Source organism: Ictidomys tridecemlineatus, unplaced genomic scaffold (genome assembly GCF_052094955.1).
Source record: "Ictidomys tridecemlineatus isolate mIctTri1 unplaced genomic scaffold, mIctTri1.hap1 Scaffold_89, whole genome shotgun sequence".
Classification (NCBI taxonomy): domain Eukaryota; kingdom Metazoa; phylum Chordata; class Mammalia; order Rodentia; family Sciuridae; genus Ictidomys; species Ictidomys tridecemlineatus.
Genome location: NW_027526129.1, coordinates 1,047,607 through 1,064,055, shown reverse-complemented (window position 1 = coordinate 1,064,055; position 16,449 = coordinate 1,047,607). Strand labels below are relative to the sequence as shown.

The 16,449-nt window shown below is 36.1% G+C and overlaps 1 pseudogene across 1 annotated transcript in view; it reads right to left on the bottom strand.

The window, feature by feature from the left end:
• The window catches only part of LOC144374801 (transport and Golgi organization protein 1 homolog), a 77,292-nt pseudogene that overhangs the window by 60,429 nt on the left and 414 nt on the right, over positions 1-16,449 (bottom strand). The window lies entirely within an intron of this gene.

The window sequence follows — 16,449 nt, the reverse complement described above, 5'->3', positions numbered from 1 at the left end:
AGGGATCTTACATTTTTCTACTTCCCTTTCCAAGACTATTCCCTCTTTTGCACTGTGTAATCTTGAATTTAAATCTGAGTTAGTTGCATTGATTTTCCCTTGTGTTAATAGTCAAATTATAATACAATTTGAATTATTGAAATGCATATGGAGGGTTTTTTTTCTTATTTTTAATGAAAACTCATATCTTTAAAATTAGCACCTAGGGGACTATAGGTGGAGACTTAATATGTAGAGTCATCAGCATGATAATTGTAATTAAATAAACACAAATCAGTTCATGATAGCTGATTTCATTTACTATTATAATCAGCTTTCTCCTCTATAAAACAGCACAATTAGTCCTAAATTGACATTCACTAATTGTATATTAGAGTTTCAAGGAAAACAATGAAGAGTTAGTGACTATCATAATGATTGAGATGTGTTTTGACATCAGTAATTATTATTATTTTTAAGATGGGAGTCTTGCTATTTTGCCTAACCTGATCTCCAACTCCTGGACTCAAGCAATCCTCCTGGCTTGGCCTTCTGAGTAGTTAGGACTACAAGTCACCATACCAGCCCAGTAATTATTGTTTAGTAGATCTCTTTTTGGACACTAAAATCACTACTAATATGATTGTATATGTTTGAAATTGGTTTTATGAGCAACATACAGATTTGATGCAATTCCCATCAAAATACCCACGAATTGGTGTGAATATACTTTGTATACAAAGAGAAATATGAAAAATTGTGCTCTATATATGTAATATAAATTGTAATGCATTCTGTTGTCATATATAAATTTAAAATAATAATAATAATAATAAATGTCATTTTTCCAGACCTAGAAAAAACAGTCCTGAAATCCATTTGGAAGAATAAAATATTCAGAATAGCCAAAACAATTCTAATTCAATAAGCAAGCTGGAGGCATCATCACAATACCTGACTTCAAATTATAGTACAAAGCTATTGAAATAACCACTGCATGGCTCTGTCATAAAACCAGATACATAGACCAATGGGAAAAAAGAGAAGACACAGAAAAAGATCCAACATAGTTAACAGTCATCTGATTCTTGACAAAGATGCCAAAAATATATTGGGAGAAAAGACAGGCTTTAAACAAATGGTGCCAGGAAAATTGGTTATCTATATGTAGACAAATAAGACTAGACCCTGTACAAACTTGAAAGAGATCAAAAGCCCAGGAATCAGACCAGAAACTATGCAAATCCTTGGAAGAAAATATAGGTTTGAGACTCCAGCATATAGGTACAGGCAATGACTTTCTTATTAGAACTCCTAAAGCTCAGAAAATAATGACAAAAGTTAATAAACAGAATGGCATCAAATTAAAAAGCTTCTGCACAGCAAAGGAAACAATTAGTAACATGAAGAAAGAACCTACGGAATGGGAGAAAATATATTTGCTAACTACTCTTTTTTTTAAAAAAAGAGAGAGAGACAATTTTTTAATATTTATTTTTTAGTTTTCGGCGGACACAACATCTTCGTTTGTATGTGGTGCTGAGGGTTGAACCTGCACTGCATGCATGCCAGGCGAGCGTGTTACCACTTGAGCCACATCCCCAGCCCTGCTAACTACTCTTTGACACAGGATTAATATCCAGACTATATAAGAAACTTTAAAAAACTTAATACCAAAACCTCAAATAACCTAGCTTAATTGGGCAAATGAATTAAACAGATTCTTCTCAAAAGAAGAAATAAAAATGGACAACAAATCTATGAAAATGTTCAACATCATTAGCAATTAGGGAAATGCAAATCAAAACTACAGTGAGCTTTCATCTCACTCTAGTCAGAATAGCAGCCACCAAGAATATGAACAATATGGGGCTGGGGTTGTGGCTCAACAGCAGATTGCTGGGGCTGGGGATGTGGCTCAGGTGGTAGCGCGCCCGTCTGGCATGCGCGCGGCCCAGGTTCGATCCTCAGCACCACATACAAACAAAGATGTTGTGTCTGCCGAAAACTAAGAAATAAAAAAAATGTTAAAAATTCCCTCTCTCTCTCTCTCTCTCTCTCTCTCTCTCTCTCTCTCTCTCTCTCTCTCTCCCCCCCCCCGCCCTTAAAAACAAAGAAACAAAAAAAACCCCAGCAGATTGCTTGTCTAGCACGTGCGAGGCCCTGGGTTCGATCCTCAGCACCACATTAAAAATAAATAAATAAAAATAAAGGTATTGTGTCCAACTACTTAAAAAAAAGAATATGAACAATAATAAATGCTAAAGAGAATGTGGAGAAGAAGGGACACTTTTTTCTCTGTTGATAGGATTGTAAATGAATATAACCACTATTGAAATCAGTATGGAGGTTCCTCAAAAGACTAGGCAGGAAACCACCATATAATCCAGCTATACAACTACTCAATGTTTATCCTAAAGAATTAAAGTCATAATACTAGAGTAGTACATGCATACCCATGTTTATAGCAGCATAATTCACAGTTGCCAAACTATGGAACCAAACTAGGTGCTTATCAAGGATGAATAAATAAAGAAAATGTGGCATATACACACAATGGAGCTTTATTCAGTCATAAAGATGAATTATGTCATTTGCTGGAAAACGGATGAAACTTGAGAACATTCTGTTACACAAAATAAGCTAAACTCATAAGATCAAGGGAGCATATGTTTTCTCTCAGATGTGGAAGCAAGAGAGGAAAAAGGAAAAGAAAGTGAATATCAAAAGGAGATCAGTAGAGTGTAGGAAAGGGACCAGGAGATGGAGGAGTGAAGGGAAAATACTGGGGAATGATATAGGCCAAACTGGAGTGTTATATTGTGCATGTGGAAATATGTAACAACAAATACTGCCATGATTTAAAACTATAATGTATCAACAAAAAAATGGAAAAAATAAAAGAAAGCAAACAAAAGAACAGAATTGCTTTCATGTATGCATGTATGTATGTATGTATACAGCCTAGCCAAACATCTATTGTGAGCATAAACATTAATACTCTGGAACAGTGATGAGCCTGACACTGTTTTTTTTAAATTGTTCTCTTTATTCCTTTTTTCCCTCCCTCCCTCCCTCCCTCCCTTACTTCCTTCCTTCCTTCTTTCATTCTTTCCCCCCTCTCTCTCTCTCTCTCCCTCCCTCTCTCTCCTCTCTCTTCTCTCCCCTCCCTCCCCCCCCCTCTCTTATTTCCCAGGCTGGCCTAAACTCCTAGGCTCAAGTAATCTTCCTGCCTCAGCTTTCTGAGTAGTTGTGACTGTTGGAGCACACCACGATGTCCAACAATAACACTTGCTTTTGTAAACAAAGTTTTATTAGAACACAGAAACTTATATTATTTACCCACAGTCTAGGCTGTTTTGTGCTACACTGGCACTTGAGTGGCAATGAAGACTTGCCTACAAAGTCTAATATATTTATTATCAGTCTCTTTTCAGGAAAAGTTTGTTGATCCCTGATTAGATTATAGATTAAAGTCAGCAGAATAAATACATAAACATTTCTTTTCTTACGACTAAAATTGGCTGTATGAAATGAGATAAATGATCTATTAATTGCCAAGATAAAAGTCTCTTCCCTATAGAAAGTGTGTATTCAGGACTAGAAATCTTGGCACTGTGTCATGTCAAATGTAGGAAAAAACCTGGCAGTTCATTTTCATGAGACTTAAGAAATTTCTTTTCCAGGGCATTTTGAGGTTTATCTAAACTTTGTAGATAATACAGGGAAGAACATTTTAATCTTCAAATAGATTATGTTCATTATTAGTTTGTAATCATTTCTATCATATAATATTAAAGCATCATAAGAGACTGCCTATCATAATACAAACTTTTATGACTCTAGCCATTAACATGTATTTTTCTAGTTATTGTAGACTCATACTTTTAAGCTAGTGCTATTGGTGAAATATATGATTATTTAAGTCTGATTGCCTTACTAATTTTGACCAGTTTATTTTTCAGATATCCATTTTGGGTTTACTCTTTCAATTAATTTTTCGTTCCATGGACAATGAAATTGTTGTTGTGACCTAAGTGTCTCTACCACTATTGATGGGCAAAAATATAAGTAAGTTAGTATTTTTACTTGAAACTGTTATAGATCTAATGTACTTGATTTGTTTTCCTGACACAAAAGAGTATAAAACTAGAAAAACTAAACATTTTCAGGTATTAATTTCAGACATGACTGTAGGCCTGGTGCACAAAACACAATTAGGGAGATGAAGCTCAAGTAAGATGGTGGTCATACTGAGTTAAGGAGAAAATTATCAAAGTGCAAGATTATCATAGTGGTTGGAATTTTGTTGACAAGAATGTCTGAGCTATTTATGGTGGGTGCAATGTAATTATGTGTGTGTTAGAGAGAGAATACTAAAAGCCTGGAGGAAATTCATTTTTGATAGGAATGTACCAGATGAGACTCTTTAAGGCTTAGCAGAGTTTGACTGCTATAAAGGAGACTGAAGATGATGCTAAATGGCAATGTTGGAAGAAATGGTTTCCAGCAGAGTCAGGTTGCAACAGCTTCACTAATATATCAGGTACTTAATTAAGAGTTCAGGAATAAGCCTTAGCAAAAAGAACCACACACAAAAGAGTAAAGGGAAAATGGTAGACCTAAATTTGAAATCAAAATTGATTCATGCTGAAAATGTATGTGGCAGCCAGAAAGGAAAAAAGAAAAGAAAGGTGTGTGTGTGTGTGAAAGGAATCTGATGACAATCAAAGGGAGATCAGTAGAATAGAGGAAAGGGATCAGGGGAGAGAGGAAAGCAGGTAAAAGAGAAATACTCGAGAATGATATTGGCTAAGTTTTATCACTATATTGTACATATGTATGAAAACATAACAACAAATCCCACCATTATGTACAAGTATAATGCACCATGAAATATGGAAATAAAGAAAAATACCAAACCTAGTGAGGCGAGGTGGAATATGCTTATAATCCCAGTGACTCAGGTGGATGAAGCAAGAGGATCACGAGCTCAAAGCCAGCTTTAGTAAATCGAGGTGCTAAAGCAGCTCAGCAAGACCCTGTCTCTCAATAAAATACAAAACAGGTCTGGGGATATGGCTCAGTAATTGAGTACCCTGAGTTCAATCTCTGGTACCTAATAATAATAATAATAATAATAATAATAATACCAAATCTAATATGATCAAAACAATTCACCAGTAATTAGCCTGCATGACACATAAAACAGAATATCCTTTATAGGAAGACAATATAATCCAGACTTCTTATGATGTATCATCTATAAATGACCAGAATATAATTAAAATTTTTTTTTGGTACCATAGATTGAACCCAGGTGTGCTTAACCATTGAGCCACAACCTCAGCCCTTTTTTTGCATTTTATTTAGATACAGGGTCTCATTGAGTTGCTAAGTGCATCCCTTAGTTGCTGAGGCTAGCTTTGAACTCTTTTTTTTTTAACAATTTCAATTTTTAATAATGGAAACAATTTGCTATACCAAAAAAAATTTCAGGGGAGAAAAATCTTCCCTATAAAAATAAACTCATCAAAATTATAAATATTATAACTTTTTTACTTCTTCAATATAAAATGCTCCCCTGCAATACCACCCCTTCATATAACACCTTTCCTGTACCATCACATTTTGAAGAGAAAACAGTATTACAGCAAAGCTCAGTTTTAATTTAACATAACATTTGTAAAATGACTTTTTAAAATCTTTGGCCTTCAGAGCCTTTATTCTTATTTTACAACATTAAAAATGCTGCTGTAGTAACCAGTGTTTGGGAGAGAACATCACTCTTCTAGAACCATGAAGAGACAGAATTTTAATACAGTAACTTCCAAATTGTAACTTGTAGTGCACATGACAGGGAGGTTTGGATAAACACAGAGGAGAATATGCCTGTTTCAGACAATCTACTACAAGTAAAAAAAAAAAAAAAGAATTCACAGATACCCATCAGCTACTACTTCAGGTTCTAACAGTGTCATGAATCTGAGAAACAAATGCTTCACAAACTATAAGTTTACTGGGATGAGTAATTAAAAGACCAGGTGGTTGATAAGAGTATATTCAAACCCAATCCACAGTCTGAATAGGAAAACCAGTATTAAAATCATGAAGGCATTCCCTGAACAACAAAGGCCAAGTGTTGGATGACAATGTCACTAAAACCTCATTGATGCACTAAAAAGAAGTTACATGCAAAATTAAACAATGTGTGCCATGCATAATTTATTAGCTTTGAACTCTTGATCCTCCTGCCTTAGCCTCCTGAGTCGATGGGATTATAGGCATGTAGAATATCATTAAATTTTGCCAGAATGCAAAGAAGATAGAAAAATGAGAACCACGAGAGAAAATGTCACATATAAAAAAAGTTCCGTGAGCTGACCCAGATGTTAGGATTAGCAGAAAAAAAATTTATAAAGTTTTTATAACTAATTTCAAGGAATTAAAGAAAAGCTTAATCATAATGAATAAGTAGATATGGGTGTCAACATATAAATGAAAAATTTCTTTTAAAAGAAATAAAGAGTATAGTATTTGAAATGAAAAATTCATGAAACAAATCTATCATCAGATTATATAGTGCAAAAACAGCAAAAAGTTAACTTGGAGATAGACCAATAAAAATTATCTGGTCTAAAAATCAGAAAGAAAAAAATAGAGACTTGGTTACTATCAGGACAAAGTGACCTAACATACATATAATTAGATTTCTAGAAGAATAAAGGCATAAATTGTACAGAAAAAATATTTAAGACAATGATGGCTAAAATTATCTCAAATTAACAAAAAAGATGTTAACAGATTTAGGAAACTCAGTGAATACTAAAGTTAGTTACAAAGCAAATCACATCTAGATGCATCAGAGTCAACTGTAAATAATCAATTAGGAAGAAAAAGGTCTTGAAGGCAATTAGAAAAAAGTGGTGTGTTACACATAGGTAAAAATGACTAAAATGATAGCTGACTTCTTATCAGAAATGAGAGATTAAAGTTAACGGAAAGGTTTAAGGTGCTAGAAGACAAAAACTGCTAATCCAGGATAAATACTCTTCAAAACTGAAAGCAGAATAGACATTTTCAAATAAATAAAAAGTAAGAAAATTCAATACCAATAGATCTCTACTATTAACAATGCTAAAAGAACCTCTTCAGGATAAAAGGAGATGATCCATCAGGTAGAAACAGATGCACTGTGTGTTTTAGTTCACTGTGTAATAAACTTAATGGTTTAAAATAAAAATTCTTTGTTATTTCTCCTTATTCTATGATTTGGCTTTACATAACCTGATGGGTCCTTTGCTCTAGGTATTTATTAGTGCTTATGTGGTTTCCTTTAGCAGGGATTGTTTAACCAAAGGTAGAACTGACAAAATAGCTTTGTTTACATGTCTGCTAGCTCAACTGGTTGGGTAAGGCTTATCTCCTCAAATGCTTTTAGTCATTCAGTCATTCTAAAATTTTTTATTTGTTGATTAGATTTCTAGAGGATAAAAGTAGAAGGTATACACCTTCCCAAGGTGTTAGGTCTAGGATTGGCATGGCATCACTTTCACCAAAAATATATTTTGTTCATTAAAACAAGACAAAAGACCAGCCCAGACTCAGCGGGTGGGAAAATAGATATTACTTCATAATGAGAGAAGCAACATGATACAGGAATGTGGAGAATTTGGGGTAGATATTTTTAAAGACAATGCACCATAAACAGAAATGAAAAGTACTAGAAATACTAAAATGTAGGTAAATATAAAAGTCAATATGTATACATATTTATTCTTTTAATTTCTTGGAAACATGACTATGGTAAAAAACATAGGGTATACAGCTGTAATATGTATGACAACAAAGCACAAAGGACTTGAGGAGATGTGAGAAAGTAACACAATTTAAATTATGAAAACTGTGATAAATTAAAGAATGCATTTCATAATTCTTGGAAACATTGCTAAAACAATAATGAAAAGCAATAAAGCTAAAAGCTAATGGATAAATTAAAAAAAAATAATTTTTATTTAATGTAATTTTATTTAATTACATTAAATAAAAATATGAATAGAACGAAAACAAGAAATAGATAAAAATACATCATGAATAGTAAGCCAAGAAGAATGCAGAGGCTATACTAACATCAGATGAATTTAATTCAAGATAGTTTTATAAGAGATAAGAAAGACATTTCATAATACCATAATGTGTTTTTAAGAACACAGAAACATGACACCATAAACCAAACATTTATATGCCCCAAATATATGAAAGCTGACAAAACTGAAGAGACAAATCTATACTTTGAATTTTTAACACCCTTTTAACAACTGATAGTAACACTATAAAAAAATCACTAATGATACACAAGAGTCTGAACAAAACTATCAACCACCTTAACCTTATTGACATTGACTGACAATGCCCAACAACTCCAGAATATATATTCTTTTCTAGTCCTCATGGAAATTTGCAAGATAGGTTATATTCCTGGCAAAAAAATTTTAAATATTGAATTTCAGTTTGTTTGCTGATCACAGTAGAAATAAATGGGGTATTCTTTAATAAAACTGGTCATTAAATAAAAGCCCTACAAATCATCAATAAACAGTGTTTTAGTTATCTATTGTTATATTTTTAAAAATTCCAAAATTTAGTGGCTTTAAAAAATAACCATTTGCCGGGAGTGGTGGTGCACACCTGTAATTCCAGTGGCTCAGGAGGCTGAGGTTGGAGGATCGAGAGTTCAAAGCCAGCCTCAGTAATGGCGAGGCACTAAGCAACTCAGTGACACCCTGTCTCTAAATAAAATACAAAATAGGGCTAGGGATGTGGCTCAGTGGTCGAGAGCCTCTGAATTCAATCCCCACTACCAAACAAACAACCATTTTATTTCTCATACTTTTGTAAGTCAAGACTTTAACCAAGGTTCTGCTCCAGTGTCACCTAGGCTCACCCATACAGCACATGCCTGATTTAGACTACAAGGTCTGAGATGGCTTTGTATGTCTGGAACTAAGGTGCTGACTGTTGGCTTTCTGTAGTCTCCCTTTCCATGTGGTCTTTCATATGTCAGGGGCTTTCTTCAAATGGACTCTCCCTCCAGCAAGGTAGCCTGGGCTTCTTTACAGTGTGGTACAGGGTACCACAGAGAAGAAAAAATGAGTTTGTGCCTTTAAAGGATACAGTCAGTCCTTCCTCAAGTCTCAATCTTGGGTAGGATCTTGGTCCATGCATTTTGGGGGAATTTATAGTTGTATGACATTTTAATCTACATTACTATGTGAAATGTCTTTGTTTTTATGATTTCATTTTTGCTACATTGTTTCTTTTCCATACAATTAACTACAATATAGGATAATCTATTAACAATAATGTCTCTTCAATTGGTTGTGTGAAGCTTGCTCTATAATAATTTATATAGAAAGAACTTATGGGAATAATATTCTCTAAATGACAATTTCCTGATTTAAAAAGATAATTTGTAGCCAGTACAATAATGCATGCCTATAATCCTAGCTACTCAGGAGGTTGACAAGTAGGAGAATGGTAAGTTTGAGGAGAGCCTGGGCAACTTGGTGAGACTCTGTCTCAAGAAAAATAAAAACAAAACAAACATTAATGACTGCAGACGTAGCTCAGTGGTAGAGGACTCCTCAGTTCAATCCTCAGTGCTGGGGGTTAAAAAAGGTCATTCATCACCATACTAAGACACTCCTTAGAGAAAAGTAATTGCAAGAACATTGTTCTCCTTCCTTGGGATATGTTTTTTTTTTTTTCTAGATTGGAATCTAGAAAGCCTTTTGTGTGCTTTGTGCTCTCATTATGGTTATGTGGCTTTTTAAATCTTGTTCATACCATTGGATGTAATATCAGATTTTGGTTTTTTTTTTGGTGGTGCTGGGGATTGAACCCAGAGCCTTGTGCGTGTGAGGCAAGTACTCTTCCAACTAAGCTATATCCCCAGCCCCAGTGGATTTTTTTTTTTTTTGGAGGGGAATCTCTTCTCAACACATTTTGTGCCAGATTGTACTTGAGAAAGGGAAGTGATATGTACAGCATGGAACGATATTAGTTTCTGATTTTCCCACTTTTTAAAATCTTTTTTAAAAAATTATTTATTTTAATTCTAATTTGTTATATATGACAGCAGAATGCATTATAATTCATATTACACATATGGTACACAATTTTTCATATCTCTGGTTGTATACAGAGTCACATCAGTTGTGTCTTTTTTTAAGAGAGAGAGAGAGAGAGAGGGAGGGAGGGAGGGAGGGAGGGAGGGGAGAGAGAGATTTTTAAATATTTATTTTTTATTTCTCGGCGGACACAACATCTTTTTTTGTATGTGGTGCTGAGCATCGAACCCAGGCTGCATGCATGCCAGGCAAGCGCGCTACTGCTTGAGCCACATCCCCAATCCCTAGTTGTGTCTTTATATGTGTACTTAGGGTAATGATGGTAATCTCATTCCACTGTCTTTTCTATCTACTATTTAGATGTATTTGAAAACTTTAAGAAAAATCAGAAATACTCTTTCCTATTTTCATGAAAGCATAAATTTTTAGCCATATAAAATCTGTCCTGATGGGTTTTGGTTATATTTTTATACCTCATGAAAAGAGAAGAAATGTTCGCCAGGACAAGCCTCTAAACTGGAAGCTAATAGCCATGTTATCTTGTGTGCTCTCTTCCTCCACATCATCACTTAGGTTTGAGTGAGGCCAAGAACTAATGACACAAAGAACAGAAGGAACTTTTCTTGTGATTACTGTATATTGTTTAAAGACAGCAAAGAATCAACTACTTGTAGCATTTTGAAAAATCCACATATAAATTTTTACTAGACTTTAAAATTTCTTCTTTGATACTCTGGTTCTACTCAAATGGTCCACTCTCAGAGGGGAAATTCAGAGAATCCTGGGAGAGTCATTATTTGTGAAGTCATAGTTATGAACAAAATCCTTTCTTGCAAAGACTTTCAAGCTGCCTCCCTTTAGCTTTCACTCATTAGTGCTGGTTGATACCTGATGCTATTAAAAAAAATCTGATCCTTATCTCACACATCCCTCTCACAAATATTGTAGAAGTACATTGTGATCCCACGAATCTTTGTCCATTGCCATCTTTCCCAGAATTCCCCAACTGTCTCTCATTTCACAGGGTTTAATCAACCTCCTTCCATCCTATTTCATATAAAGTAATCAACATTCCTTATAAAAGCTGACAGCACTTGGGTCCCCAGAACAATCCTTGTTGAGAAGGAAAAAAAGAAATTCATGACCAAATAGTAGAGAAGGCAGCCGAGTCACTTAAAAGCTAAAATTGTAATAAAAGAGAAAAGAATGATCAAGGAACCAATTAAAAGACTATTCATGTATTTTTCTCCTAAGAACCATCAGCCATGCTTCCGTTTGCACAGGGCGTTGGAAAGCGAAGCAAAATCCAAAGGACCACCAGAAAAAGTAACATCTTACTCCCCTAGTCCAGCTGCTGACCCCTCTCCACAATCTCTATTTGCAATGGAAATCTTACACCTTCTGGATGAGACAGAATGATGTAAATCGCTGGCCAAACAAATGGGAAGGCAGTAGCCTATTTTCAGTTCCTGGTTCACTTCCATTAACCAGTACCGGCTCAAGGGGAGGGCAACTCCATTTCCACCTTCAAAGGAGGAGTTAGGCAGGGCTAGGTTTTGAGCATGCTCCCAAGGCAGGTTTCTGGGCATGCTCAGCTTACCATATAACTGTGCTTTTTAAAAAACTTGGCATTAAAGATAAAGCAACCTTACTTTATACTTAATTGTGAATGGGCTGCTCTAACTACTCCTCTTTCATATTCATTTGTTATTTTTAACCATGCTTTATGTCTTCACTCTGTTTCGAAGAGGCAGCTGGAGCCCACAGGTCTAGACCCTCAGCTGGGTCCTGCCAGAGGAACCATCTACCACAAAGAGAATCAAGACAGTCATCGAAGACAACATTCCAAATTTTTATCCAAGTAGAGAATCCAACAGTTAAACTGTCTGCAAAAATGTAACTTTTTTTGTAGGTAGACTGAGATACATAATTATCTTTCTGAAAACACTGCAATTTTATTTTGTTCTAGTAAATAAAGTCAATCTAGATGAGTACAGAAAAGGGTGGAAACTTGGTACTAAGGTAACCAAATACAACTTAAAAATATGACCACACACATCTATTTTTTCTCTCACCCGAAACAGCTAAAGGACAATACACAGATTTCTAAAAAGATATATGAGGCAATGGTAGATGAAACAGTACACGAATTCTTTGGAAGATAAAAAGTGGATAAGAAGAGGACAACAGATTCAAAAGAGCTGTGGAACCAAAACACTGGTATCTAGTTGGGGCTGACTGCAGGAACTGAAACCCTTTCAGTCCTCCAAAAACTCAGATGCACAAGCACAGGCATCACAGTATGGAGGAACTGAGAGGATCAGCACACCAAACACCAAGAGCACCATGTGCCCTCAGCTCCCTGTCTTTCCAATTTAAACCACCAATTTCACTGTAATGGTATAGGACTCGTCTTAGGATACAATGAGTTGTCCAGTGAAATCTTCAAATCTGACTCCCCCAGTGCAAGAGCTGGCTTGCCAACCAGTGCTGTTGGCATGAGGCCCAAAGGCCACCCACCTGTTCACAACAGAGCTGCCTGTCAGCTTTGGGGAATTTCACCAGCACGATGATCAGAGGACACCAGATGTTTCAGATAAACTGCTAACAAGAAAGAGAGACTCCAAAACAAAACTTTTAAAAAGAGGAGGAAGAAGGAAAAGCAAATAGAGGAAAAAGAGATAATACAGTGGGCAGGGTAACACTTTCTGAAAAGATATAATAAATATCCTCCCTGAGATATATTTTAAAAAGCTATAATAAATGTCCTCAGGGAGGATATTATATCCTTGAAATGGAAATAGGATACAATTAAAACAACAAGCTGAGAACAAGAAAGAGTTCTTGAAGAATATAAATGTGATAGTATCATAACAAATTTTAAAGATAAAACACAAGAAAAGTCCAAGAACTGTGTTCTGTAAAATAATGCCAATTGCCTAGATTTTGAATTCTCCATATATTCCATAAAAACCACACCAGTCAACAAGGATAATGAAACCACCCCTAATCTAAGCCTACCACAAAATTAGGAGTCGGGAACTACTATAAACTTCCACTTGAGGTAAACAGAGAATGAACATCCCAAACCAGCTGAGCTCTGAAGCCCTCACTGGTCTGGGGAGGCAGACAGAGAATGCACAGGAGCAGGACAGTGGGGCTCTAGCAGTGCCAGACAGATGAAGTTCATCCTCCAGAATGAGGTCACCCCAGGATGACTGAGATTGGTAGTTCAGAGCAGTGGCTGCTTAGGAATTCAAAGGAAGGGCTGGAAGGAGACGCAGTCAGACATCTAGGGACGCTCTGCCCTCGGGTGAGAAAGGGGTAATGCAGACAGCCTTCGACAGTCTATGGCAGGGAGAAAGAGAGAAGCAATGGGAGAAAATTCAGAAGGACAAAACCAAAAGCCTCACCCAGCCCTTTCCCTACCAGTAAAGGAAGCACCCTACTGAAGCCACTGTGCTTCTCTGTATTGATGAGAGAAAGAACTCTTTTTTGTGGTGGGTGGGATGGGGTGGGGAGGGAGGTACTGGGAATTGAACTCAGGGGCATGAACCACTGAGCCACATCCCCAGCCCTATTTTGTATTTAATAGAGACATGTTCTCACTGAGTGCCTCGCTTTTGCTGAGGCTGGCTTTGAACTCATGATCCTCAGCTTCTGGAGTCACCGGGATTACAGGTGTGCACCACTGTGCCAGGCTAGAAGAAACTCTTGAATTAAGAATCTCAGTAAGGGTGAAAGATCTATATAATGAAAATTACAGAACCTTAAAGAAAGAAATCAAAAAAAGACCTTAGAAGATAGAAAGATCTACCTTGCTCTTGGATAGGCAGAATTAATATTATCAAAATGACCATACTTCCAAAAGCGCTATACAGATTTAATGCAATTCCAATCAAAATCCCAATGACATTCCTCATAGAAATAGAAAAACAATCATGAAATTCATCTGGAAAAATAAGAGACCCAGAATAGCTAAAGCAATCCTTAGCAAGAAGAGTGAAGCAGGGGGCATCACTATATCAGACCTTAAACTATACTACTGAGCAACAGTAACAAAAACAGCATGGTATTGGCACCAAAACAGACTGGTAGACCAATGGTACAGAACAGAGGATACAGAGACTAACCCACAAAACTACAATTATCTTATATTAGACAAAGGTACCAAAAACATGCACTAGAGAAAAGATTGCATCTTCAACAAATGGTGCTGGGAGAACTGGAAATCCATATGCAACAAAATGAAATTAAACCCCTATCTCTCACCATGCACAAAACTCGAGTCAAAATGTATCAAGGACCTGGGAATAAAACCAGAGACTCTGCGTTTAATAGAAAAAAAAGTAGACCCTAATCTCCATCATGTGGGATTAGGCTCCAACTTCCTTAATAAGACTATTTTGGTGCCAGAATTAAAATCAAGAATCAATAAATGGGATGGACTCAAACTAAAAAGTTTCTTTCTTCTCAGCAAAAGAAACAAATCTGTGAGGTGAATAGAAAGCCTACATCTTGGGAGCAAATCTTTACCCCTCACACATCAGATATAGCACTAATCTCTAGGGTATATAAAGAACCTCAAAAGCTAAACACCAAAAAAAAAATAACCCAATCAATAAATGGGCCAAGGACCTGAACAGACACTTCTCAGAAGATAATATACAATCAGTCAACAAATACATGAAAAATGTTCATCATTACTAGCTATTAGAGAAGTGCAAATCAAAACCACTCTAAGATTTCATCTCACTCGTCAGAATGGCAGCTATTATGGATACAAACAACAATAAGTGTTGGCGAGGATGTGGGAGAAAAAGGCACACTCATACATGCTGATAGGACTGCAAATTGGTGCAGCCAATATGGAAAGCAGTATGGAGATTCCTTGGAAAATTGAGAATGGAACCACCGTCTGACCCAGCTGTCCATCTCCTCAATCTATATCCAAAGGACTTAAAAACAGTATACTACAGGACACAGATGCATCAATGTTTATAGCAGCACAATTCACAATAGCTAAACTCTGGGACCAACCTAGATGCCCTTCAATAGATGAATGGATTAAAAACTGTGGGGTGTGTGTGTGTGTGTGTGTGTGTATGCGTGTATACACACACATACACACACACACACACACATACAATGGAATATTACTCAGCAATAGAAGAAAATAAAATCATGGCATTTGCAGGTAAATGGATGGAGTTAGAAAAGATAATGCTAAGTTAGCCAATCCCAAAAAACCAAATGCTGAATGTTTTCTTTGATATAAGGAGGCTGATTTATAGTGGGATAGAGAGTGGGAGATGGGAGGAACAACAAGCTCTAGATAGGGCAGAGGGGTTGGAGGCGAAGGGAGGAGGCATGAGGTTATTAATGATGGTGGAATGTGATAATTATTATCCAAAGTACAGGTATGAATACAGGAACTGGGTGTGAATATACTGTGTATACAATCAGAGATATGAAAAATTGTGCTCTATATGTATAAGAATTATAATGCTTTCTGCTGTCATATATGAATAAAAATGTTTTAAAAGGTCCGTAAAACCCTCTCACACCAGCCCATACTGACTCCCTCTTGCTGATACAGGAGAACAGTCATTTTAAAAATAATCATGAGAAACAAAAAAAAAAACCCTTTCAAGTCTGAAATTCAAATATTTCAGAACAGAAAATGGACAAAAAGATAAATATTGGGGCTAGGGTTGTAGTTCAGTGGCAGAGTGCTTACTCAGCATGTGTGAGGCACTGGGCTCGATCCTTAGCCACCACATTAAAAAAATAAAATAAGGGCATGCTGTCTATCTACAACTAAATTATATATATATATATATATATATATATATATATATATATATATATATATATAGAGAGAGAGAGAGAGAGAGAGAGAGAGAGAGGAGAGAGAGAGAGAGAGAGAGAGAGAGGAGAGAGAGAGAGAGAGAGAGAGAGAAGGGGGGGACACCAAATTTGAGAAAAAAGAAAAAGGAAGACAAAATGATCTCCTACACCTCATGGGTCTTTTTTTTTTTAATACGTATTTTTTTAGTTGAAGTTGGACACAATGCCTTTATTTTTACTTTTGTTTTTATGTGGTGCTGAGGATTGAACCCAGGCCCTTGCACGTGCGAGGTGAGTGCTCTACCGCTGAGCCACCACCCCAGCCCCCCACCTCATGGGTCTTAAACGACCTAAAGCACATGACATAGTCAGTACTGTTGATGAACACAATAAATGTCCATAAATATCAGTTGCAATTTAAAAAACATTCTACTATTGAGAAGAGGAATCACTGTGCAAAGCACCATCATAAAGATAGGAGGTTTACCAA